The sequence below is a fragment of the Sus scrofa genome, chromosome 8, assembly GCF_054392235.1.
Source record: "Sus scrofa isolate SSC_HxYL_T2T_F1_AM1 chromosome 8, Sscrofa_HxYL_maternal_Yorkshire_Landrace_v2.0, whole genome shotgun sequence".
Lineage (NCBI taxonomy): Eukaryota > Metazoa > Chordata > Mammalia > Artiodactyla > Suidae > Sus > Sus scrofa.
In genome coordinates this window covers 36,292,178-36,319,229 of record NC_139390.1, presented here as the reverse complement: position 1 = coordinate 36,319,229, position 27,052 = coordinate 36,292,178, and the positions used below count along the sequence as shown (strand labels likewise).

Here is a 27,052-nt window from a genome sequence, read left to right as displayed (position 1 = left end):
TACTTGGTCCACTCATTTGTTTATGAAAACTTTATCGGGGATCTACTCTGTCAGGTAATACATCAGGCCCTAAAGCTGCAAAAACATATAAAATATAGTCCCTGTATTCAGTCAGCCCTGTACAGTGGAAGGCACCAGAATAAGCAGGAAAGATAATGGTAAAAAAGATGAAAACAGTATAAAAGAGACATGTACAGGCCATTAAAAAAGATAGCAAGCATGGATCCTTTCTAAGAGAAAGAAGTCACTGAGTTAACATTTGAACTAAGTCTTGAGGGACACATAGGAGTTTTCCAAACAGATGAGATGGGACAAGAATTCTAGCCAAAAAGGATAAAGTGTGCAATGACATTGAAGGATGAAAAAAATGAGGTATACTCAGTGACAATGAGCTATTTCAGTGTCAGTGGATACACATACAAGTAAAAATATAGTTTGAGGCCTATATGAAAAGGGCCTTGTAGGCCATGTTAATATAATGTACCTTTACTTTATAGAGTATAATGTTTTGAGGCTACAGATACGTGTAAAGCTCTTAGAACAATGCCTAGCATTTAATATGTGCAATAATACTGTTAGCAATTCTTATTATCAATGGAGAAAATTCAGTTTTATTCTCAGTACCAGCAATGAAGAACTCAAAAGGAAATTAAGAAAATAATTTCATTTATAATAGCATCTAAAATAATAACATACCAAATTTGTTCCTAATAAATTTGACCAAATAGATGAAAGACTTGTCCACCGAAAACTATAAGACTTTGCTGAGAGAAATTAAAGACCTAATTAAATGGAAAGACATCTCAGGTTTTTTGATTTGAAGATAATACTGTTAAATAGGAATAAACCCCAAAGTTATCTCTAGATTCAGTTCCATACTTGTAAAAATCCAATGGCTTTTTTTCTTCAGAAATGGCAAAACTAATCCTCAAATTCATATGAAAATGCAAGGGGCTCCAAATTGCCAAAACAATAGTGAAAAAGAAAAAGCAGTTTCTGGACTCACATTTCCTAGCTTCAAAACCTAGTACAAAGCTGCATTAATCAAAACAGTATGGTAGTGGAGTTCCCATCGTGGAGCAGTGGAAATGAATCTGACTAGGAAACATGAGGTTGTGGGTGTGATCCTGGGCCTTGCTCAGTGGGTTAAGGAAGAGGCATTGCTGTGAGCTGTGGTATAGGCCACAGATGTGGCTTGGATCTGGCATTGCTGTGGCTGTGGCATAGGCTAGCAGCTGTAATTCCAATTAGACCCCTAGCCTGGGAACCTCCATATGCTGGGGGCGTGGCCCTAAAAAGCAAAAAAAAAAAAAAAAAAAAAAAACCGAAACAAAACAAAAAAACAAACAAAAATACCAAAACCAATAACAAATAAAACAGTTTGGTAGTGGCATAAGGATAGAGATATAGACCAATGGAATAAAATTGAGAGTCCATAAACAGACTCAAATGCCTATGGCCAATGGTTTTCCACAACGGTGGCAAGATCATTCTGTGGGGGAAATAACAGTCTCCTCACCAATGGCACTGGAATAGCTAGATAACTGATCACCACATGCAAGGGAATGAAGTTGGACCCCTGCTTTACTCCAGAACAATAGTTAACTCAAATGAATACAAAACATTAATATAAAATCTAGAACTTTAAAACTATTAGAAGAAAATATAAGATAAATCTTGACTTTGGATCTAGCAATGGATTCTTTTTTTTTTTTTTTTTTTTTTTTAATGGCCACATCCACAGTATACGGAAGTTCCTGGACCAGGGATGGAATCCAAGCCGCCGCAGCTGCCACCTATCTTATAACTGCAGCAATGCCAGATCCTTTAACTTACTGTGCGAGGCCAGAGATTAAACCTGTACCTCTGCAGTGATCTGAGCCACTGCAGTCAGATTCTTATCCCACTGTGCCACAGCAGGAACTCCTGGCAATGGATTCTTAGATTTGACATCAAAAGTGTAACAAAAAAAATGGATTTCATTGAAATTGAAAACTCCTGTATCTCAAAGTACATTATCAATAATGTGAAGAGACAGCTTACATATGGGAGAAAATATTTGTAAATTATATAAGGGTTTAATACTTTGAATAAAGAAAGAAAGAACTCTTATAACTCCAAAATAAGAAGACCAAAAACATGATTTTAAAAATGGGTAAAGATAGAATTCCCTTTGTGGCTCAGCAGGTTAAGAACCTGACATATCGTCTGTGAGGATAAGGGTTTAATTTGTGGCTTCACTCAGTGGGTTAAGGATCCAGTGTTGCCACAAGCTGCAGCATAGGTTGCAGATGGTGCTAAGATCTGATATTGCTATAACTGTGGTGTAGGCCTCAGCTGCAACTCTGATTTGACTCCTACCTAGCCCAGAGACTTCCATATGCTGCAGTGTGGCCATTAAAAAAAAAAAAAAAAAAAAAAAGGACAAAGCTCTTGAATGGACTTTTTTTTCTAAAGAAAATATACAAGTGGCAAACAAGCACAATAAATCATGTCCCTCATTGTACATTAAGGAAATGCAAATCAAAACCACAGTAAAGTACATTTTACACACACTAGTATGGCCATAATAATTAAAAAAGAAAACAGAACAAAAGAATGTAAGTGTTGGTGAGAATACGTAAAAATAGAAGTCCTTATTTATTGCTGGGTGAATGTAAATGGTATAGCCTCTGTGGACCACAGTTCAGCAGTTCCTCAAAAAGTTAAACATAGAATTACCATATGATCCAAGATTTCCACCTCTAGGTATTACCTAAGATTAATGAAAACATAGGTTTACACAGAAACTTGTATGCAAGTGTTTACAGCAGCATCATTCCTAATAGTCAATAGATTGAAACAACCCAAATGTCCTTCTGTAGATGAATGGATAACCAAAATGCCATATATATTTACAGTAGAATGTGATTCATCCATGGAATGGATAAATACTGATAACAGGCTGCAATGTGCATGAATCTCAAAAACATGCTAAGTGAAAGAAGGTAGATGAAAAGGGCCACATATTATATGATTCCTTTCATATGAATTGTCCAGAATAGGCAAAGCCATAGAGACAGAAAGCAGTTTAGGCCTCAGCTGCAACTCCACTGGTTGCCAGTGGATAGATGCAGGGGAAAATGGGAAGTGATTATGTAGTAAGAACAGGGTGTTCTAGAATGATAAAGTTTTGGAATTAGAGAGGGATGGTGGTTGCAGAGCATTGTGAATGCATAAATGCCACTGAATTTTACACTTTAAAGTGATTAATTGTACGTTATTTGAATTTCATCCCCATAAAATCATTTTTAAGTCATGAGTTGAAAAAAAGCAGCTTGGAGTGAGCACACCAAGGATTTTCTAGGATTTAGGAATCTTTTAGATACCTATTTCAAAATTTGCCAATTATTGAATTAAAGGGAAAAAAATGATGTGGCTAAAAATATGAGAAAATTTCCATTCACATGGCTTGAAAAATAAGGTTACATGATTTTCAGAGCACAAATAATGCAGAAAATAAAGTTTTAGGGGAAATTACATAATTAAAAACAGAAAGGAAGTGATTAGGACAGAGTTGATATTCCAGAAAGATATAAATTTATATATAAATACATAGCATATAAGATACAATTGTATAATGAAGTATTTTTTAATAAAGGTTGTACAGAAAATAAAATATTGCTTTGAGGTAAATAAAGACAGATTTCATAGCATAGATGAATATGTTAAAAATTCAATAGAAGAATACCCTAAGTATAGAAGAGAGATAAATAGATGAATAAATATTTAATTCTGAATCAACGGAATGTGTTAGTATCAAGGCTGCTATGTTCAACTATAATAAATGTACAAAAATTTTAAAAATTGATTAGAAAAACAACATATATAAAGTTAAAAATCCAGGTTGTATTTAAATGTGTAAATTTTATATGTTATATATACAGTATGTATTTTCATGTAAATATGAACTGTTAGGTGATACAAGCATCTTAGTATTATCTCTACAAGTTAAACATTGTAATAAATATAATTCCATGGAAGTGTATGTGAATGTGTGTGCAAGTACAAGATAATAATCTGTCTTGTCCGGAGTGAGACTAGAAACCTTCCAGCCTCTTTTTCTCATTCTGTTCTTCACTATTTTCTGCCTCCTTTTGAGTTTGAACATCATCATCTGACTGATATATAGCAGTTACCTAAACAAAGTGTCTACTCTTCCCAAACTTCTCTCCCTGAATCCCCAGTCAAGGTCACAAGCTGGTGAGATAGCATTAAATCATCTGCTCTCCTCCTGCCTTGGAGGCTTTCTGTGGTGGGTAAACCCTCAAGTAAAAAACAAACAAAAGACCCAGCTATTACAGTTAAGAAATTAATATGCCCTGGGAGATAGATGTCAAATTTTTCAACGTTTGAGGTCTGGCTTCATGCTGTGAATAGAATAAGAACAGAGCAAACAAGACAGCTGGCAGAGGAGTTGAAAATAGAATGTGCACCCCTTTGATGTTAGAGAATTTGCTCCATTGTATTGGGTTTTATGTATTTGGTGTTTTGTATACTGCATTTATTTTGTGGTTGGAGAGGCAGCTCAATATTTTTCAAAGATATTTCTTCAAAGGGGCTGCCCACGTATCTTACAATGACAGATGATAAAAGTCCCCTTTGACTTTCTCTGAGTGCTTATGCCAAGTCTCTTCAACACCAGTGCATATTTATTGAGCACCTATTTATCGCATGATTCTAGATGCTTGGACAAAAACCAAACAAAACTCCCTTCATGATGAGGTAGTTGCTCTCTGTTGCCAATCCTACAAGAAAGCACTGGGGAAACTTTGAACCTTAAACCTCAGGTTTTGTGCTTTCAAGGCTCTTGTCACTAAACAATGCATTCGCAATGTAAAAATCTCACTTTGTTTTTCTATAAACATATCATTTATTCTGTAAAACTGTGGCTTCTGTTCTTTTCAGTTGCTTAACATCCTTCAGAACTTCATATGAGTAAGATGTAACCATAATGAGTTTGCCAATTACAGTGTGTATATTTGAAGCCAAATCATTTTTCAAATTTATGAATAAGTTTATGAATATATGACTATAAGTTTATACATGAACATATGATTATATGAATATGTTTACGTATAAGAAATATGTCCTGGGATCTTTGTCTTAACATTATATTCAGTACAGAATAGGGAGGGCTTTTCCTATTAAAAACTAAAACCAAATGAGAAGCATCTGTTAGGATGTATGTTTGTCTGTCAGTGCTCCAGCCATCACTTCCATATACAGGAAACAGGAAATAGTAAAGGAAAAGGACAAAAGACTCCTTCCAGCTCCGTTTACCATTAATGAGCTTTCCCCGAAGACCCTTCAAATAATCTCTAATTATGTATTATTAGCCTAACTTGGTCTCATAGCTGGAGAGTCTGAGAAGTTGCCACCCTGAATAAACTCAGCATTCTAATGTTATGGATTGACTAAATATTGAATTAACAGCTAATGATTTCTGCTACAATAAGAAAAATAGAGGAAAAAAAAAGAAAAAAAAAAGTCATTTGCTATGAAGGTCATGAAATGATTAAGAGTACATATTCCGGACCCAGAGCACAGACATACCTCATTTTACTGTGTTTCACTTTATTGCACTTCGCAGTTTGTTGCATTTTTTACAAATTGAAGGTTTGTGGCAACCCTGCATCAAGCAAGTCTATCAGTGACATTTTATCCAACAGCATTTGCTCACTTCATGTCTCTGTGACATATTTTGGTAATTCTCACCATATTTCAAACTTCTTTATTATTACTATATTTGTTACAGTGATCTGTGATCATTGATCATTGATGTCACTTTTGTAAAAAGGTTGTGACTCGTTGAGGGCTCAGATGATGCTTATAATTTTTTAGCAATAAAGTATTTTTAAATTAAAGTATGCACCTTTTATAAGAGATGATACCATTGCTCACTTAATAGACTACAGTATAATGTAAACATAACTTTTATATATATCGGGAAATCAGAATTTCTGCCTGACTTGCTTTACTCTGTATTCTGTGACACTCACTTTATTGCGATGGTCTGGAACTGAACCTGCAATATCTCCAAGGTATGTTTGTATCTTGGTTCAAAGTCTGGCTCTACTATTATTCAGAATAGGTGAGCTACAGAAAGTTTTTTTAACCTCCTTGTACTTTAGTTTCATCATTCTGCAAAACTCGAATTATACTATTGCTTCGAGGTAGTTCAGGGAATCAGTACACACACACATATTCATAGACCCATGGAACACAAAACAGTTCTGACATGTAGTAAATGCTATGTAATCATCTGAAATTATTATTACTACTTATTATTGAATACTTAATGCTCTTCTTCATATCATAAAATATGTAAAGAGTGGTCAGATCTTGTTTTACTTTAGGTTGGATATCCCAGGATGGCACAGTTCGGGAGTTTTGAACTCTATGAACTTCTAAAGACATATCTGTGCAGCAATCCAGCTTCTTTGACATTCATTATTGTCATCAGTGTTTAGCTGTTTGAAAGGAATATCAAAATCTTTGATATTAAGTGAAATATGCCAGTGATGTGTTTAGTTTTAATCATGGCTTCTTTAATTAAGGTAAAATTAATACCTTAGTTACCAAGTCAAGCTAACTTACACCTCTTTGTTAACTTCATTCTTAACTGTTCATGAGCTTGTCTAGACACACACAAGAAGCACCATCTTAGAGTCCCATAATTGAGTTAGATGGGGGTCACATTCCCACCCCTGATACAATCATCATGGACAGATTCACACTTATTAGTAAGTCTAGGAGAACTGGAGGCTATTATTAGAAGGAAACAACTTCTCACACATCCTCACTCTGCACTTTGTATCTCATTTGTATCTCGCTTGGCTCTGTGATGATGTCCTTGACTTTCACTTCACTGAGAAAATTGAAGCAACTAAAAAGAAACTCCCTAGCATCCCATAGCCTCATCTACTCCAGGTCCCACACCCATGAATGCTGCTTTGACTATATTTCCATATACAATGCTAACCCTTCTACCTATACACTGAAACACATCCCTTCTCACCTGCTTGAGGGTATTATTCCAGCAATTCTCCACATTATCTCTAATGCCACTGGTCTCTGGGGTCCTTACTCAGTCATCCCCAAAAGAAATACAAATAAAATGCTATTTATTCAATCTTCAAGTCAAATTCTCTTGACTTTACTAAGCCCTTTGGCTACCACCTCATTTCTTTGCTATCCTTTTAAGCAGATTTACTTGAAAGAGTTTACTGTGAAAGAGTCTATTATATTTACTGTCCCCAATTTTTCCTCTCCTGTGACCTTGCAAGCATACTCTAATCAGGCCTTTGTCTCTCCTCCTCCACCAGATCTGCTCCTGTCAAGGTCTTGCACATTACTAAATCCAATGGCCAATCCTCAGATCAATTTAGTTGTCCTATCAGCAGCCTTTGATAGAGCACATCCCTTTCACTAAATGAGAAGAAGTGTCTTGGAAAGAATTTCTTCCTGTGGGTTCCAAAATAGCCACACATTATTGATTTGTCTCTTACTTTTCATGCCTTCTTAGTCTGCTTTGCAAGTCCCTACTGCTTCCCAGACAAATAAAATATTAGAGGGTTCCAGGACTCAGTATTTAGCTGTTCTTACCTCTATACTCTCTACTTTGAAGACTTCATCCTTTATCATGGCTTACTGGTATTTTCATGTGATAATTACCAAATGCATAGCTTCTGTCCAGACCTCCTCCCTTAACTCCAAACACAAAAACTCAATTTCTTACATTACTACTTGGATGTCCAATAGACATTTCAAACTCAATATGCTGAACTTTCAATCTTCTTCTCCAAACCTAGTCACCCTATAACGGCTGATACTGTAGACTGAGTCACCATTATCCCTCTTGATCACTACATGTCTTAGTCAATTTGGAATGCCAGAGCAGAAAACCACAGCCTGGGTCATTTAAACAACAGAAATGTATTTTCTCACAGGGCTGTTCAGGGCTGGAGGCCAACAATTCAGGGCTGTCGAGAGCTCTCTTTCTGGCTTGCAGATGCTACCTTCTCATTATGTCCTCACCTGGCCTCTCCTTGTCTGTGCACACAGAAGAGAGAGAGAGGGAGGTATGTCTCATTAGAAGGACACTAATCCTATTGAATCCTATTGAATCCAGGTTCTATCCTTAGGACCTCAATTAGCTTTAGTTACTTTCAAAGAGGCCCCAACTCTTAAATACAGTCCCACTAGGCATTAGGGCTTCAACATACGGATTTTTGTGGGACACCACCATCAGTCCATAACACTGCACTAGCCTCTTAACTGTTTCTTGTTTCTACCTTTGTGGAAGTTTGTTCCCAACATAGTAGCTAGGATAATCCTTTTCAAAATGTAAGTTAGATCATATCATACTTGTTCTCTAAACCCACTGGCTCACCAATATACTGGGAATAAAAGCAAAAGGCCCTTCAGAAGTCAGGAGGTCCTTATGCAGTATGAGCTCCCTTGCCTTCCAAGCTGCCCCTCCTATGCCCTCTGCTTTCTTTAGCACTCAGGCCTCTTTTTTATTTCATGAATATTCCAGCCATTTACTTCTAAGGCTTGTCTCTTCCCTCTGCCTGGACTTCTCCCTCCCCAGATATCTGTGTGGATAACTCCTCCATTTCCTTCAGCCTTGTCTAAACTGCCATCTTCTCAAAAAGACCTATCTGCCAATCTAAATTAAAATTGTGAACTGCTTCCCAATCCCGAGTGGTCTTCTTTCACTGATCCTACCCTCTTCTCCATTCCATATTCCATTATTTAGTAGAAAAAATATTTTTGTTAAATTTGTCTTGTTCACTAGAATTTAAATTTCAGGAGGGCAGTTATTTTACTACTTTTTAAGCTGATGGAAAATAAGTTAAACTGAGACAATAAGTAAGTGGAAGATGATTTTAAGTGGAGGATATAGATAAACACATTTGTGAGTTCAACAAGAGTTAGGTTAACAAAGACAAAACCATATAGACTAAAAGCATAAGCAGGGTACTTTCCTAATTTTTTAATATAGGAAATCAGACTGCTGTTTCCAAATGAAGGTTGAGTGGATATTGGGGGAAAAAATAAACAAATAAAAATTACCCCATTGCAGTAGTTTAGCCAACAGTGAAGTTTAGAAGGAACACAAAACAGAAGGCTGCAGTCACTCTGACCGACTATAAGTAGAGAGATCACAATGCTACTCTCGGATCTGATAATTCATCAGAACTCACAGAACACACTGGATGCTGTTACACTCACAGTGTGGTTTATTAGAGGGAAAAAATACACATTGAAGTCAGCCAAAGGTGGAAACACAGAATTGAGTCCAGGCAAAGTGCCAAACACAGAGCCATGGACCTTCCCTCATGGAATCAGGGACAGCATTACTTTCCTGGTATTGATATGTGACAACACACACAGATATTGCCAGCCAGGAAAGCTGACCTGCACCTTGGTGTCCAGAGGCATTTGGGGCTCTTTCACATGGGCATGGTTGACCAGTCTTGTGGCTGATCTCAGTTTCCACCTCTCAGGAGGCAGAGTCAATACAGTCTGTTCCAAAACTCCCACCATTAATACAATTGTCGCTATTTGTCTGGGTCAAAGCCCCCAGGCAAGGCCATTCCTATCAAGTGTGATATTCCAGGCCTAGAGATGACCTCCTGGGAGCTGAAAGCAAAGACCAGACCTCTCTTTGGTTGAGTTGAAAATTCTGTATTACATATATAGTATATGTTATAAACCAAATATTAAATATCTAATTATTAGATTATCATTTTGAGTTATAATATATCTACTGTCTTCATAGCTTTATCAATACTCTCTCTAGTCTTCTTCTTCCCTTCCCTGATTCTTACCTTCCTTTTAACCTGTTTCCCTCATCATTATCTAATCCCCCATAGGTCTCCACATTAGTCTTACTCTGAGGCACTTCTCTCCTTTATCAGTATATCTAACAGGTTATTTAACATTAGAAACATCTTTGGACAGTGGAATTGGTGAGTGAAAAATATACTGCTTCATTTAGTTCTAAAGAGCCATGCAGATAGTGGGCTCTGTGTGCCTATTAAATGAAACACACTATAGGTGATCATGAAATTGGCAGATAAGATCATTCCAGTTCAGTTTTTGAGAAACCATTCATCCATTGGTCAGAAAACCCCTTAATAATGAGGTTATTATAGTTTAGTGATGAGATAACTATGATCTGAATGAAAGAATATACATATTTTTTCCTTTAATAATACAGCAAATAACAATGTTGAGTGCTAAACTATGTGTTTGAAACAACACATAGCACCAGGAATGAAGAGAACTTCTTTCAGGTCCTGATTCCATTTCTAGATTAAGCACACATGTAATCTCTCTAAAGTGTAGATTTTCTCCACTGTAAATTGATTAAACTCTTATGCCGTCCATTTCATAAGGATGCTAAGAGGATCCCAGAAACAATATGTTTACAGATTTTTTTACATCTCAAAGTAAACATATCCTTTTGTTGTTTTGTATATTCAACAAATAGCAACTTGAAATATTTTCTAAGAACCAAGGATACTGTAGAATATGCTATGAATCCAAATGGTCTTTGGATCAAGGCATGAATGAGCTGAAAATAAAAGCAAAGAAAACACTGAACTCATAAAAACAGAGAATAGAATTGTGGTGGCCAGGGGCTGGGAGTAGGGGAACAGGGAGAAGCTGGTTGAAAAGGCACAAATTTTCAGTTCTAAGGTGACGAAGGACTGAGGACCTAATGTATAACCTGATGACTATGGTTGATAACCCTGTATTGTGTAACTGAAATTTGCTAGGGGAAGAGAACTTGTGTTTTCACGAAAAGAAAAGAAAAAAGGTGAATATGTGAGATGAGTTTGCTCAGTAACTGTGGTGGAGATCCTTTCATTACTTTTATCAAGTCATCATATTGTACACTTTAAATACATTACAGTTTTATTTGCCAATGATACCTCAGTGAAGCTGAAATGAAATTGAAAAAAGAGAGAAAATCAGAAAGACCCGGATACAGCTACAGCCTGTCTAGGCCACAGAATTGGGGCAGCCTTAGAAGGAGACGTAGATGGTTTGATTTGGAAAGAAGGGAAACAGTGGCAGCAGGAGTAGAATGCCTGGTTGGTAGCAGGATGGGACAGCAGTGAACGGAAAGCCTGTGCAGGGCAAAAACAGTCTGCAAAACTGGTTCCAAATCCCTGTCTTCCACGAGGCATGACTGCGGAGTGCTAACAGGCAGCACACCTGGCATCCCAGAATTGACTTTGGCACGAGGCAGCACATGCTAATCAGCAAGCTGCCAGCCCACCAGCCGCCCTCTTCCCGCTGTCACAGAATCATCCCAGTCAGCCACTGCCAATTAGGAAAGTGACTGAAGCAAAATCCATTAAGAAGCCATGGCAAGGAATATGAGAAAGCCTTGCTGGTTCTAGTCTAGGGGCAGGTTAAGGAGTTGTTTCAGGATTGCCTGGTGAGAATGGATTATTGGGAAGGGCATAGGATGAGAATTAAAAGTGCAAGCTGTTAGTTTTGTCAGTGAATATATATATTTTTTACTTTTAGATTTTTTTTCAGAACATGCAAATATCACTTCGATACAGTTATGACCAATCAAGTTTTGAGGGCAGATTATCCAATCCCATTTCCTGCATTGAAATCTGTGCAGTCACAGTGATGAGAAAAAAATTTGAAAATAGTGTTTTTGAGCATCTCTATGGGTCATGCATGGGTCATACATTGTGTTAGACACTTCAAATTGAATCATTAATTCTGGAAAAAAAATAAGATATCCCTGGTGAGAAAAGTAATTATCCCTGCCTTTTCAGACAAGAGTTTTGAAACCTGGTAGTGTTAAGAGACTACTCCATTATCAGAGAGCAGGTCAGTAACAAAGAAAGAATTTGACCTTTCAGTTCTCTAACTCTAATGCCTTCATTTTCTTTTTGTACTGCACTATTATGCCATCAAACTACTTTCTCCTTTTTTTTTTTTTTGGTGCTTTTAGAGCCTGAAATCAGAAATAACCGGGGTGATTGCTTCAAACGTGGGTAATTTTTGTTTGAGAGTCAGCTCACTAAACATAGATCAGAAGTTGAGGTGAATGTTCAGATTTGAACAATAGATACCTGTTGGCATCAGAGGCTGCTTATTGAAGTATTTCAGATTCCTTGCCCTATTTCCTACCCAGAAGTTGATACTATCGGATTATGATATAGAATGATACAGTAACTAATACATTGAAGGACTTTTCAAAATTCACTCCTGTCCCAGGGTCATATTCTGCATTTTAAGCAAACTTAACCTAGTTAATCCAGGACTATAAATGAATAGCTACCTATAATAGGTTCACTTTAGTCATTAGAAACTTTTCTAATTTTAATCTGAGGTAGAGAATTTGATTACTACTTTTATTTATTTATTTATTTATTTTTGTCTTTTCCTTCTGACTTTTCTAGGGCTGCACCCACAGCACATAGAGGTTCCCAGGCTGGGGTCCAATCGGAGCTGTAGCAACCAGCCTACACCACAGTCACAGCAACATGGGATCTAAGCCGCATCTGCAACCTACACCACAGCCCATGGCAACGCCAGATCCCTAACCCACTGAGCGAGGCCAGGGATCAAACCCTCAACCTCATGGTTTCCAGTCAGATTCATTAACCACTAAGCCACAACGGGAACCCCATGATGACTACTTTTGACTGCATTCTGTAAAACCATCCCTCTAGAATATACTTTGTCTTGGAACTCATGTGTGAAAGCTTGATAACCTTATAGAATATGTAAGGGATATTTCAGGTATTTCAAGAGGAAGGTTTTATTTCTTACTGTTGTCATTTTGTTTTGGTTTTTTGTTTTTAGTTCTTTTTTCCTTCACTTAAGCTTTGAAATAACAAAATGGAGAAAAATGGCTTTTCTACTCTGATTACTTTCCTACTCAAATAGCTTTAGGTCAATAAATACTTAGTTTTACTATAGCAAAACTTTGCATATTTATTCTTAGTTTTTATTTTTATTTATTTATTTATTTATTTTTATCCTTAGTTTTTAAACTCTCAAAAAAATTAAAGCTATTATTTATTTTCAAATATGTTCTAGTCTTTTAAGGAAACAATTTCTACTTGGGTGACCTTTTCGTGATAAAAATTATTTAATAATGAATTATTTATCACAAATAACATACCTTCCCAGTTAAATCACCTCAGGGAACTATAAGAAATCACTAAAAGTATTAACGTTTGAACAGTCACCTTGCATTTTATGACAATACACTTATAAGATTGAAATAGTAAAAAGATCTAATAACAATGGGGAGTTTGTACAGACAGTGTTTTCTGTGGTCTTTTTAAAATTGCTTTATTGTCATCATACTTAATATATTATTTTCTTTTAAATTTATGTAGTCAGAATATTACTGCTTTAGTTTAAGCCACTTTAACAGTATCATAGCCTAGGTAGTTAACAGACAACAGAAATTAATTTCTCAGCGTTTTGGTGGCTGAAAGTTTGAGATCAGGATGCCAATGTGGTATGGTTCTGGGGAGGGTCTTCTTCATTATAGGCTACTGTGTACTTTGTACCCCACAAGGCAGAAAGAGAGTGAGCTAACTCTCGTGGCCTTTTCTTATAAGGCACTAATCCCATTCAGGAGGGCTCCGGCTTCAAGACCAGGCTCCCTCTCAAAGGCCCCACCTCCAACACATCAGGGATTGGATTTCAACATATGGATTTGAGGGGAACACAGGCATACCGTCCATAACAAATACGGTGATAACTGCCAAGTTACACCAGATAGAACTTTCTTGGGTAATGGAGCAGAGGTGTGGGGATCCCAGAGTAATATACCTGGAAGGCTGTACTCAGTCATTTTTAGACCTAGCCTTACCTAGCCACAACTCCCATCTCTTGTCTGCTATCATTTGGGATTAGATGTGAACCACGCTAGATTTCTTGGAAGTCACCCACCTCTCAAATGGAATAGATTATGATTGATGGATAGCTCCTGCAAGAGGTTGGTCTTAAGTCATAATGACACCACTTAATCTATTTGATGGCACTAGGCTATCACATTATGCCTAATTGAGGAGCTATATCACATCCTTTTTAGAAATCTGGGAACAAGGAAGTTCAGTCATGAAGAAAATGTTTAAAAAGACCAGAAATGTGTGAGTCTATTCTGAAAAGATTTTTGGACATCCTTAGGACAGTGGAGGAACAGACAGCAACCCAATGCAAGGCTTTCTCCTCTCTTTCTCTGTGAGCCACGTTAAATTATTTCTCAAGGTGGGAAATGCATAACTAAAATAAATTAGCCCAAGGCTTTCTAGGCAACCATTTAAGCAGTATAATCCCTAGGTGTGTTTTGATTTTTTTCTTAAACCACCACTAGATGGGACTCTTGCATCCTTGGTTTGGATTCTTAACAGCTTCATCTACACATTGGGGCCCTAAAGAACTCAGAAGTAATAAGGAAGCTATACCATTCTTTATTCAGCAGGTTCCAAATGGGACATTTGCATAAATAATTTAATGTCCAAGTATACAAAATACCGTATTACAGTATACTAGAATTCCCATTTTAGAGATCAAGTCACTGAGGCTGAGAGAGAAAGGGGGCAGATAGAGGGAGAAAGGAGGATAATTTTACATTTGTTGGACAGTTCTATGTACCAGGCATATAAGCTCATACTTTATCCTCTCAACAATCACCCCTCTGAAAAATATCATTTTTATTTTAAAGATGGAGGAAGTTATATAGCTACTGTGACAGGAGCAGAATCCAAATCCCTGCCTGACTTTTTTTCTTTTTTTCTAAAATTAACTTTATTCTCCTAAACAAGGGGGACTTGCATACTCTTTTTTTAAAATTTTTTTTATTGTTATTTCCCCAATACAATTTTTTTTTCTACTGTATTTTTGTCTTTTTAGGGCCACACATGGCATATAGAAGTTGCCAGGCTAGGGGTTGAATTGGAGCTGCAGCTGCCAGCCTGTGCCACAGGCACAGCAAAGTGGGATCCGAGCTGCATTTGTGACCTACACCACAGCTTAGCAATGTCAGATCCTTAACCCACTGAGCGAGGCCAGGGATTGAACTTGCATTCTCATGGATACTAGTTGGGTTCTCTGCCTGATTTAAATGCACATTGTGCGTAGCCATTTTTCAAGCAATGGAAACTTTTTTTTTTTTTTTCTATTTTGGCCACCCCATGGCATATGGAGTTCCCAGGCCAGGGATCAGATCCAAGCTGCAGTTGAGACCTATGCTCAGCTGTGGCAACCCAGGATCCTTTAACCCACTGTGTCCACCAGGACTGCAGAGACACCACCAATCCCCTTGTGCCACAGCAGGAATTGCTCACAACACTTTAATGTACAATATAACTTTAAAATTTTTATTTTATTTTTTGTCTTTTGTCTTTTTAGGGTGGCAGCCGTGGCATATGGAGTTTCCCAGGCTAGGGGTTTAATTGGAGCTGTAGCCGTCGGCCTACACCACAGCCACAGCAATGCCAGATCTGAGCCATGTCTGCGACCTAACACCACAGCTCATGGCAATGCGGGATCCTTAACCCACTGAGCGAGGCCAGGGATAGAACCTGCCACCTCATGGTTCCTAGTCAGATTCATTTCTGCTGCGCCATGACGGGAAGTCCTAACTTTAAAATCTATAAAGATCTTAGGGGTTGCAGTAGAAAATCACAAGCGTTAGATTCATGATAGTGAAAAATACATAATATAGGCACACAACTGGCTTTGAAAGAGAAGACCACTTATAGATTAGGCAGTACAATTTAGTGATGAGCGTGGACTTCTGAGGCAAAGTGCCTGGGTTTGTAATCCTGCCTGTACCACTTGCTAACAATGTGATTTTCAGTAAGGCGCTCAGCCTCCTTTAGCCCCAATTTCCTCAATTGTCAATGAGGATGATATTAATACCTAACTCACAGGGTTGTTATGAGAATTAAACCAATTAATACATGAAATGTTCTTATAATAGATGTGGCATATAGTTGCTGCTCCTAAGTGATACTTTTTAATGTAGGAATATATGATTTATGTGAAAAAGGTATCAATTTATACTACTATTTATATCTGTTTCATTCTAAGCCTTCTTAGTTCCTTAATCTATGTTCCTTCTTAGAGAATTTATAAATATGTTCTCTCAGTATTACTGTTTGCAGGTTTTTTTAATTATTTCATCTGATGAACCAAAAGAAAATAAGAATTTACTCTAGCCAGAATCTGGGTTAGGTGTGGCATTTCCATGTGCCTACAAGCTGCTCAGAGTATGGAGCAGCGAGAGAGGCATATAAATAAGTAAGTGAAATGAAGGATCACAGATTCTTGGAGAGAGATATTCCAAAATAAGGTAAGGGCAAAAAGGAGTTCGTGTCGTGGCTCAGTGGTTAACGAATCCAACCAGGAACCATGAGGTTGCGGGTTCGATCCCTGGCCTTGCTCAGTGGGTTAAGGATCTGGCGTTACCCTGAGCTGTGGTGTAGGTCATAGACACTGCTGCGATCTGGTGTTGCTGTGGCTCTGGCATAGGCTGGCATTTACACCTTCAATTCGACCCCTAGCCTGGGAATCTCCACATGTGGCAGGTGCAGCCATAGAAAAGACAAAGACAAAAAAAAAAAAATGATAAGGGCAAAAAGAAGGAAGCAGTTATGTCTGAGGAAGTCAGAGAAGCCCCAAGGGAAGAAGAATCAAGTCAAGCCTTGCAAATTAGCGTAATGGAAAAAGCCATGTTCTAAGCAGAGGGTACACACTTATCAAAAGCAACTTGGAGTATAAGAAGAACAACAGATTGTTGCTCGGTTATCTCAGTCATGGGATTCGTTTGTTTGTAAGGATGGTTAGACTGAAGCCAGTGCATGTACAGCTTTACATTTCAGGCTAAAGCCATGGAAACTGATTGAAGGGTAATTTAGTGAGGGAGTAAAAGGGATGCATTTGAGTTCAGGGAAGACTGTGATGGGGAGCATTGTTTAAATAGATTGAAATGGTATGGGTGATAGAGGGTGACTAGTTAAGAGACAAATAACATCATCTGGGTGAGAAATAATGAAGGCCTGAAATAGGACAGTGAACCCTGGTAGAAAGAAAGATTCGAAAGAAGCCAGGGGAAGAGATGTGTGGGACATGGTGAATCTGAAGGGGAGATAAATGCAGGAATTGCAGAATTATCCCGGATTTCTAAGTAGGTGACTAGATAAATGTCATGTTATTCTCTACAGAACAGAATTATGAGACACGGGAGGTTATAGTTTAGACTGTAGATTCAGTTGTGAATGGAATTCTATTGTGAATAGAATTTGGGATTTCTCTGGGACTTATTTCTGTAGGATTACTGTAAAACGTTTCTCTGGTCTCTGTCCTTAGTCTTACTTTTCTTCATTTTGTTCTACATAGTCTGGCAAAGGTGGTCTTTCTGAAACTCAAATCTAGTTACAGAACCCTCTCCTGAATGAAACTTTTCCATGACCTTACAACAGCCATTGACAGACACTCTGACCATGATAATGAGGGCTTCGTGAGCCTACCCAGCCTAACCTGAGTGTACCTTTTTCTACAATGACCCACTCAGACCTAGGAACATGTTTTATTCTTCATTGAACTTATTCTTTAGACTCTTCAAATGTCCTTTATATACCAGTTCCTGTAGTGAGCTTTCTCTGAGTCCAAAATCTTGGGGAGGTATTTTTTAGGTAATCTCAGAGCACCCCATACTTTCTCCATCCCTTATCACACCATCTGTAATTATCTGCCTGTCAGTTATTTGCCTCTTCCAAGAGATTATATTCTCCCAGAGCCGATAACTCTTGTTTTTTGATATTCGTGTCTAACAAGGTGGCCAGCACTTAGCAGATTGGATAGCTTTTTTTGCTGTCTTTTTAGGGCTTCACCCATGGCATATGGAGGTTTCCATGCTTGGGGTCAAATCGGAGCTGTAGCCTCTGGCCTACACCACAGCCACAGCAATTCCAGATCTGATCCATGTCTGCGAACTATACCACAGCTCAGGGCAATGCCAGATCCTTAACCCACTGAATGAGACCAGGGATCAAACCTGAGTCCTCATGGATGCTAGTCAGATTGTTTCTGCTGAGCCACGATGGGAACTCCTGGATAGATTTTTAATTAAAAAATAATGTCATATAGGAGGATCAATAAACTTCTATTGAGTCCACTAGAGAAGATGGTCAGGCTGAGATGGGTGGCACTGGAGCTCATCAGATACATCCTTAAAGATCTTTATCATGTAGCAGCAGGTTAGGAGATCAGAGTAAATTATATTGTCCAAAGAGAGCAGTGAAGTAAGAGGAGAAGAGGAGTAACATGTGACCTTGTGGAACCTGAACAACTGAGTAAAGAACAGCCTACAGAGCAAACTTTAGAAAGGTAGTTGAAAGACAATGTGCTTAGCTTGGAGAATAGACTTGCAGTTGCCAAGGAGCATGGGGGGAGTGGGATGGACTGGGAGCTTGGGGTTAATAAATGCAAACTATTGCCGTTGGAATGGATTAGCAATGAGATCCTGCTGTGTAGCATTGGGAACTATGTCTAGTCCCTTACAATGGAGCATGATAATGTAAGAAAAAAGAATGTATACATGCATGTGTAACTGGGTCACCATGCTGTACAGTAGAAAAAAAATGTATTGGGGTAATAACAATTGAGTACAATAAAAAAAAAAAAAAAAAAGACAATGTGCTTAGAGTACTAGTAGCTCTAGGATCTCTACTTAAATGGGACCTAACCACTGGGGAGTGGGCCTTGGGACTATCTCAGAGCTGCATTTGCATAGCAAGTGCATTGGAATGTCTTGCAGGAGGGTACTGCATTCCCTTATGTTGAATTTTGTTTTAATAGATAGTTTGGTATGTTAGAGGCTTACTGTGAAACACTCTTCTTTTCCTAAATTTCCTTCTTTTCCTAAATTTTCAAATAATTTACATTGTCCACAGGCCTCTGTCAGAGATGATTAGTTACTTCCTAATAACTTACAAGAACATCAGAAGTCTTGAGTCTGTCTGTGTACATCAGGTCAAGACTATATTTCCCTTCCTCCTCCACTGCTAGATGTGGTTATGTGACTAAGTTCTCAAACACATATGAGTAAAAATTAGGTGTGTAATTTTCAGCTTGCACCCTTAAGGTGAATGGGTGTGCCTCTCCTTCTCCTTCCCTTCTTGTTTACTGGAATGGAGGCCAAGTGTTGACAAGCCCTCTTCAACCTTAGGGACAGGATCATTGCCTTGAAAACAGCAGAGAAACAAGATAGAGGAAGCCTGTGTCTCTGATACCACAGCAGACATACTATCAGGGGGATATCTGCTGTGGTATCAGAGGATAGTGCAAGCCTTTCATTGTATATTGTCTGCTTTCTCATCTGCTCACTTCAGAGAACAAGGTTAGCTTAATATCTTTTCTAAGCCTTAATATTAACATTATTTTATATATATAAATGTAATTTTATAAATTTATGTTACATATATAACATTTTTATATCTGTACATTATATATACACTGTATGATATATATACTATTATATATATAAAGTATTACATATATATATTTTGACCAACTTATTGAGTGGATAAAATATTTACTTAAACCCATTTCAATGACCATGAATTTCTCTAATCCAAAAACTTCTAAAGGCACCCACTTCTTTAGTCATTGAATACTGAAAAAAAATAGCTAGACTATTTTTGTGTGTTTATGTATTTAACCCCAGACACACAGACATACCCACTCATTTCTGTATCTGTATCCACACAAACAGCAGTATTTGCTTCAAAACTATTTATTCATTCATTCAGTTAGAGAATATGTGCCAGGCGCTATGCTAGACCTTAGAGACACAAGGTAAGCAAGAAAAATGTGATCCGTATGCTCAGAAGTTATTGTCTGTTTGAGGGGATGGGAAAGTAAACAATAGCATATATTATGATACACTATATTCTGGGAATATTCAGGGTGTTACATGAATGGGGCACTCAACAGACATTTGGAATATTAACTGATACTCATAGCCTGAGTCTCCACCACCAAGTCCCCAGAGCTCTGGAATATTCATATGCATAGATGTGTATGTACTTTTACATTCACACCAAATGCAAATAAATTTCAGTCTGTATCCACAAAAGTTTTTAATACCTTACTAATTTAACTAGTGTGTAGAGATGTTAAATTAGTGTCACTATCATTACTGTATGAATTTTCTTCTTTCAAATTTACAATATGATTTTGGTTATTCTTGTAGTGAAAGCATTAAATAATTTGGCCAGATTTTATAGGTAATAATTTTGAAAAAAATATCATCAAGCCAGTTAGTGGGGGAACAAATACTAAGCAATCTGATTGAATAAATCAGGTATATATGATTAAAAACTTGGTTGATTCCTTGGATTTTCCTACTTTTACATGCTATTTTAAAATCATGTAAATACAGTAATATAATAATACTCTGACATTATATTATAATTCACTTTAATTCATTTGTATTTGTTTCAAAGTTCCTCTTTTAAGATTTCAGTTTTTGGAAACACAGTGAACCGTTAGAGCATCTGTGTTTTAAATTTAATTATGCTGGCCAAATGCAGAGATTTATGAATTTGCCTTGTTAACTATCAGTCATCTGCTGATATCAGTTAATTCTTTTTTTCCAGAAGGTTATCTATATTATCTTGATTCATTACCTTGCTGAATATTACCTAGCTTTTCTGATTATCTGTAAAATTCAACTAAAACACAACCAGAAACTCCTTGGAAGAAAAAAAAATAGACATATGACTAATAACATGGGAAGTTATAAAATACCATCAGTTAAAATCAAGGTACTGAGCATCAGGTTTTAGCACTGACATGTGAAGAGCTTGTGAGTTGTCACTCACATCCTTAAGTAAGAAAAAGCTTAACAAATGAAAATTAAGGGCTTTTATTGCACCTGTATGAGAATTGAGGTGACAGGCAAAGTGGCATCCCACCTTGTGAAGAGGCAGGCTCATTCAGAGAGATATAGCTAAGATTTATTTATTTATTTATTTTTTGACCTGGAAGAGATGCTGCTGAAACATCACACAGCTGTAGTGGCTCGTAAATGGTCATTTTGATGAATTGTTAGAGACCGAGTGTGTACTTGGGTGAGTGAGAAACTCCTAAGGTCACATTCTTGTGGGGTTGTTGCACATATTCATGGGCTTTACCTCTGAGAATCCTACCGATTCTCAGAGGTAAAGAATCTGAGAAATATCCATGCCTGACAATGGCAGGAAGGGGCAAGGGAGAAGGTGTTTTTTGAAATATACCCAAAGCCTTCTCCATAACCAAAGTCCAAGTCCAAGGGAAGGGACTTGGCCAGAACCTCATCCCAGCTGACAGAAGGGCACTCCTTCCTCTCCAGCCTTCTCTAATCTTACTCTCTCACCTAAAAACTATGAGGAAATGAAACATTATCAACAGGGATCAGAATACCAAGGGAATAGATTAGACTTGCTATAGCCACTAAAAGGAGTTAGGAAGAATGGGGAACAAAGCTGTACCAGTGCAGAAATAATGGTGAAGTTACAGTCTGAGACACAGGCTGCCAAAAAGGCTGAGATTCAGTCAGAAGATTGGAGACGTCTCCCGCCTTACACTTTATGATAACACCAGTAAAGATCGTCTTACTTTTCCCCTTTTCCCAGTAAGACTCGAGTCAAATAGCAGCAGCTTATAGCAGAAAGAGCTGAAGACACAGTCTCCCTGGGAGGAGTAGCTAGGAAAGTTCAAATTCAAGAGGGGAAGTCACAAGGACACAAGAAAACCTTGAATCCCATAGCACCTGCAATGACAGCAAACATTCAACACAGCCAACCTATAGCCAGGTTAACATAAATCCTACCCTAAAGGTCTATTTATCTCAGTACCTGTTACCCAAATCAACATGGTCAGCTTTCAACAAAAAATTATCAGTGATGCATGTCAATTATATCTTTTATTGGGGAAAAATTGGAAGGCATACCAAAAGGAAAAATAAAAACAAAACACAAAACACAGTTGAAAGAGAAAAAGGAAACAGAACCAGACTCAGCCATAACACAGATGCTGGGATTAGTAGAGAAGGAATTTAAAATAACTATGATTAATATGTTAATGTCTCATTTGGAAAAAAGTAAACATGCAAGAAGATATTGGTTATATAAAAAAGAGAGATGGGAGATCTAAGAATCAAAAGAAATAATAAAAATAAAAATAACACAGAAATAGAAATGGAGAAGCCTTTAATGGGCTCATCAGTCAACTCAATAAGGCTGAAGACTGCATTGATAAGCTTGTATGTAGATCCCTAGAAACTTCCCAAACTAAAATTCAACTAGGAAAAAAAAATACACAATTGAATAAACAACAAGAGAAACACAACAAAACTTTCAGGAACTGTGCTACAAGTTCAACAGGTATAACATAGTCATAATTGGAATACCATAGTCATAAGAAGAAGAAACTGAGACCAGAAGAAGTGTTTGATGTAAACATGAATGAAACTTGCCAAAAATTAACGATCAAACCATAGGTTTGGAAAGCTCAGAGAATACCAAGAAGGACAAATACAATAGAAAGCAAACAAGAAACAGACCTAGTCATATATTCAAACTGCAATAAACCAAAGGCAAAGAGAAAATGTTGGCAAAAACTAGAGAAGAAAACAACTATCTTAACTATAGAGAAACAACAGCTAAAGGAATCCTTCAAACAAGAAACAATGACCGTTTCTAACTAATTTAAAACGAACTCTTTAAAGCTTTCCCATTGCTCTTGAGAAGTTATATCACCTTAATACCATCAGACAAGCTCTGGATAGTCTGGCTCTTGCCTCCCTCTCTGGCCTCTACTTCATGAGACCCTTCTCTTCTGCCTTCCCACCTTGCAGGCATCTCTCCATTCCTCACAAATGCCATATTTTCCCATGTCCCTGGGCTGGGCTTCTGTGCATATTCCTTCCTCAGTCTAGTATTATCTTCCCTTGTCTGGTGATCGTCTTACTTTTCCCCTTATTTCTTCGGGGATGCTTAACCCAACTTCCCAGTCTAGGTAGGTCACCCAACTATAGTTCATCATAGACCTTGCCCAGTTGTGATGCTAAGTTACTTTGTGCTCTTTTGAAAAAATATCTCATAGAGAACTCATTTGGTTTGGCTCCCATTCCATTCACAGCTCCACAGTACCCAGCACAAGTTGGGAACTTAATGCCTACTGCTTTATAAAAGAAGGGATAGATGTCTTATAATTATCCCAATAACTTAATGTTTAGTAATTATAGATCATTGGGGGAGTACTTTCAGTTAATATGTACTAATTCATTTAAAAATTATTTAATGATCTCCTACCCTCTCTTATGTACCTTTTTACATTTGGGGGAGAAGACAACAAATAGACTTTTATCCATATAGTTTTGGGGGATATACAGCTATGTAGACCAACAGAAAATTCAAAAAGGACATGATATGATGGAGATATGCATAGGACCAGGTCATAGATGCCATTAGAGGCAAAATCCTATGGAAAGAACAGGCTACATGTGTATACTTCAGCATTAGTCCAATGTGCATGCTTTGGATGCAGGAAACTTTGCTATTTTGTTCATGGGGTGTTCCTGGTGCCTAGGAAAAGCATCTGGCACTTACTAGGTGGTCTTTATTAAGAGAAGGAATAGGATTTTGTTAAATAAAAGAGAGATAGATGACAAGGAATAGATTCTTGGTAGAGGAAACAGTATGTTTCCCAGACTGGCAGAATATTCATGTCACTACAACTTCAACCTGGAATATGAAAAATGGCTTCATTCAGCTCTCAGAGGCCTTTCACTGAGTAAGGGACATTAGGATGAAAAGGGTTTAGGGAAAAGGATATGAGTTTTGGATTTCTTAAATCCACGATGTATTCCATGATGTAAGCATAAAGAAAATTTGTAATCCTTCATGGTTTTGTCTACACGATAATCAACCTTTCAAACTTTTTCTTCCAGATCATAATCAACAGTTTCTAAGTTCACAAAACTTAAATTAGTGGAGTTTGAGATATTTAGGTTTTATGGCAAAGTATATTTTCCAAGTTCTAATTTCTGCCTCTAATACATAGAAAGTTCCAACATTTTTATTATTCACATGTAGCATGCTTAATATTTCAACCTTAAAAATAAAATAAAATTGTAACCTTTCATAGTGAACTTATACTGTATTTGTATATTTATATTTATTTATTTATTTATTTATTTATTTATTTTGGAGGGAGGGAAGGAAGAATTATTACCTTGTCCACTAGGCTGAAGGGGTGGTAGGAATCCAACATTTTCTTACCAAATGTCTGTTATTTCTGCCATTTCTAGCAGTAACCAGCAGGTGGTATCAAACAATTTTACATTTCTATTCTATTACAGTTTTTGTGTATGTTCTGTTTCTGAGATTTCTCCTTCCTAACTTCCACCCCACACCCTAACCACAAACACTCACACACAAGCATTTGATAGGGATAAAGGTCTCAAGGAGGATTTGATTTTGTTTTATTTATTCTTGATTAAATATATCCCGACTTTGCTTTCAGGGTGATTTATTTTTTTTTTTTTTCCCACACATGCACTGAAGTACCTTTTTATAATAAAAGCATTGCTTTACATGCAGTAACTCATTTGGTTGCTATAACAACACGATGGGAAACACTACTCCTAATCCCCACTTTACAAATGAGGAGATTGTGGAACAAAGAGGCTAGGGAATTTCCCCAAGGTCACAAAATTAGAATTCAGGCATCTGGTCCTGGGGACCACTGTCTCAGTCTTGGTGCTGAAATCATTTCCTCCTATTTGATTTTCTCCTTTCAGTGCATATTTTCATTCAATCCTTAGCATTTCTTTACTTTGACACCATTTTTTCAGCTACTATAAGTTGAGGGTTTTGGCACCTACACCTTGAAATAAATATTACATAGAATAAAATCAGAGTATAAAATGGCTATATGTTAGATATTGCTTGTGGAATGGTCACATATTTTTCACACACATGTATAGAATTCCAGTGCTGAAAGAACTTTAAAATACTTGCCTTTTATTTTACTGCAAAGAAAGTTAGGCTTCCCAAAGAAGCGTCTAGTTTCAGGGGTCACACAAAGGTGACGAGGGAAGACACATTTTGTTAAAGAAGTGTTGCGGGGACATTTATTTAGGGAGGCCCTACTAGCTAGAGGAAAATGCCCATTACTGGGAGGTGTGCATGTGGAAGGTTTGTGAGTTTTCTAGGTAAGTGCAACTCTTTATTTAATGCCTAGCTCTCCTGTCTACAGTATAATGGGACCAGCGTAGGCTGAACTAGCAGGCAGAAAGGCTGGCATACAAAAATCTTATACTTCCAGTAAAAAGAGAAAAGCGAAGGAACAGAGGGAAGGAGGAAGGAACTTATTGTCACTGTTAACAATTTTAATGTCAAGTTTCCATAATCCGATGAAAGAAAATAAAAGTTGGATATAGGGAAAATTTGAATATGGTGAAAAAGAGCCCCACAGTAGATTCATATTGAAACTGCTATAATGTTTCATTGGCTTGAATGACTAGACTCAAATCTAATTTGAGCTAAGAGTATAGACTTAGAATCATGGGTAAGTGTATGGTTTGCCATAAATTGAATATGTATTTCTTGTATATTTTCTTTAAGTCACCATTTATGTATTTATCAGTCATTCCCAAGAATTCACACTTGAATTGGAAATAATTAAATATCATTAAGTATCTCTTATTTAAGTTAAAATTTTTTGTATTTTTTTCTTACCACAGAAGCAATGCAGGCTCACTGAAGGAAAAATAAAATGGAATTTCCTTCAATGTTAATTCCCCAAAGTAGCTAATATTATTAGTTTAGATTGTATCCTTATAGATTTCATCTTTTCATGTTAATCTGATAAAATACCAAAAAAAGAATAACAGTAAAAAATTCAGTCGCGAAACCATTTTGTATTTAATCATTCCAAATTTTTCTTCCCCAAAGTGGTAACTTAAGATGAGTGCCCTTCTTGATTTTTTTTTAAACTAAGTTCATGAAGTATATCTGTATTGATGCATAAATCCATATGTATATATTTTCATGAAAATTAAATCATGAAACACTTTTAAGCAAAATATATTGTAGATATTTTGTAGTCAATATATAGTCCAACTTCATTGTTTGCAATATCATTGTGGTATTGCTAATGTAGGTATGTAACAATTTATTAAACTATTTCTCAGTCACTGATTATGCCAATGTTGGCACTATTTTACTTTTATAAGCAGTGTTTATGTAAAAGGCCCTGTACGTCATTTATCCTTAAACATTTTTCTGCTATCATTTCAATAAGATAGGTTTCTGATTAGTAATAGCAACAAAAAAGAGAATGAAAATAATTAACTTTTAATAAATTCCTATAATGTGCCAGGCTTTATGGTAAATGCATACTTAACCTTCACAACATGTTTCTGAGTAGGTACAGTTTAAAATTCTATTTTGAAGATGAATAACAGAATAGTTGAGAGATTTGCTCAAAATCACAGAGGCAGCAAGTAATAGAGCCAAAATTAAAACCGAAGCAATATGATCATAAGGCCTTCTGAGGACATAGCTACATTATTAACCAGTACTTTATACTTCCCTGGCTCATCTAGAAAAATAATTGCTAGGTCTCAGGGTAGACCATTCAAAATGTTAGAAGTGACATCAGCAAAAGTGGTAAGAGTAAGAAATTCTGAAGTTCCATATCTTCATAAAGCAGTGAAAAACAGATAAAACTGTTAAAATCAACTTTATCAGAACTTTAGAAATTAGCCAACAGCTTGCAAGCCTGAGTAGACTTATTCAAGAAAAAATGACAGAATCTTGGTAAGAACAGTAATCTTTGTGTTGTTGCAACTTACCCCAGTCCCATGCCCACTCCTCAGCTAAGTGGTAGTCTTGAAAAGAAAAACTTGAATTCCTTATACCAGTGGGAGTAAAATGGACCTCATTCTAAA

At 37.0% G+C, this 27,052-nt stretch overlaps 1 protein-coding gene across 6 annotated transcripts in view; it reads left to right on the top strand.

The window, feature by feature from the left end:
• GABRA2 (gamma-aminobutyric acid type A receptor subunit alpha2) overlaps window positions 1-27,052 on the top strand; it is a 129,524-nt gene that overhangs the window by 76,607 nt on the left and 25,865 nt on the right. The gene's annotated exons all lie outside the window — the stretch shown is intronic.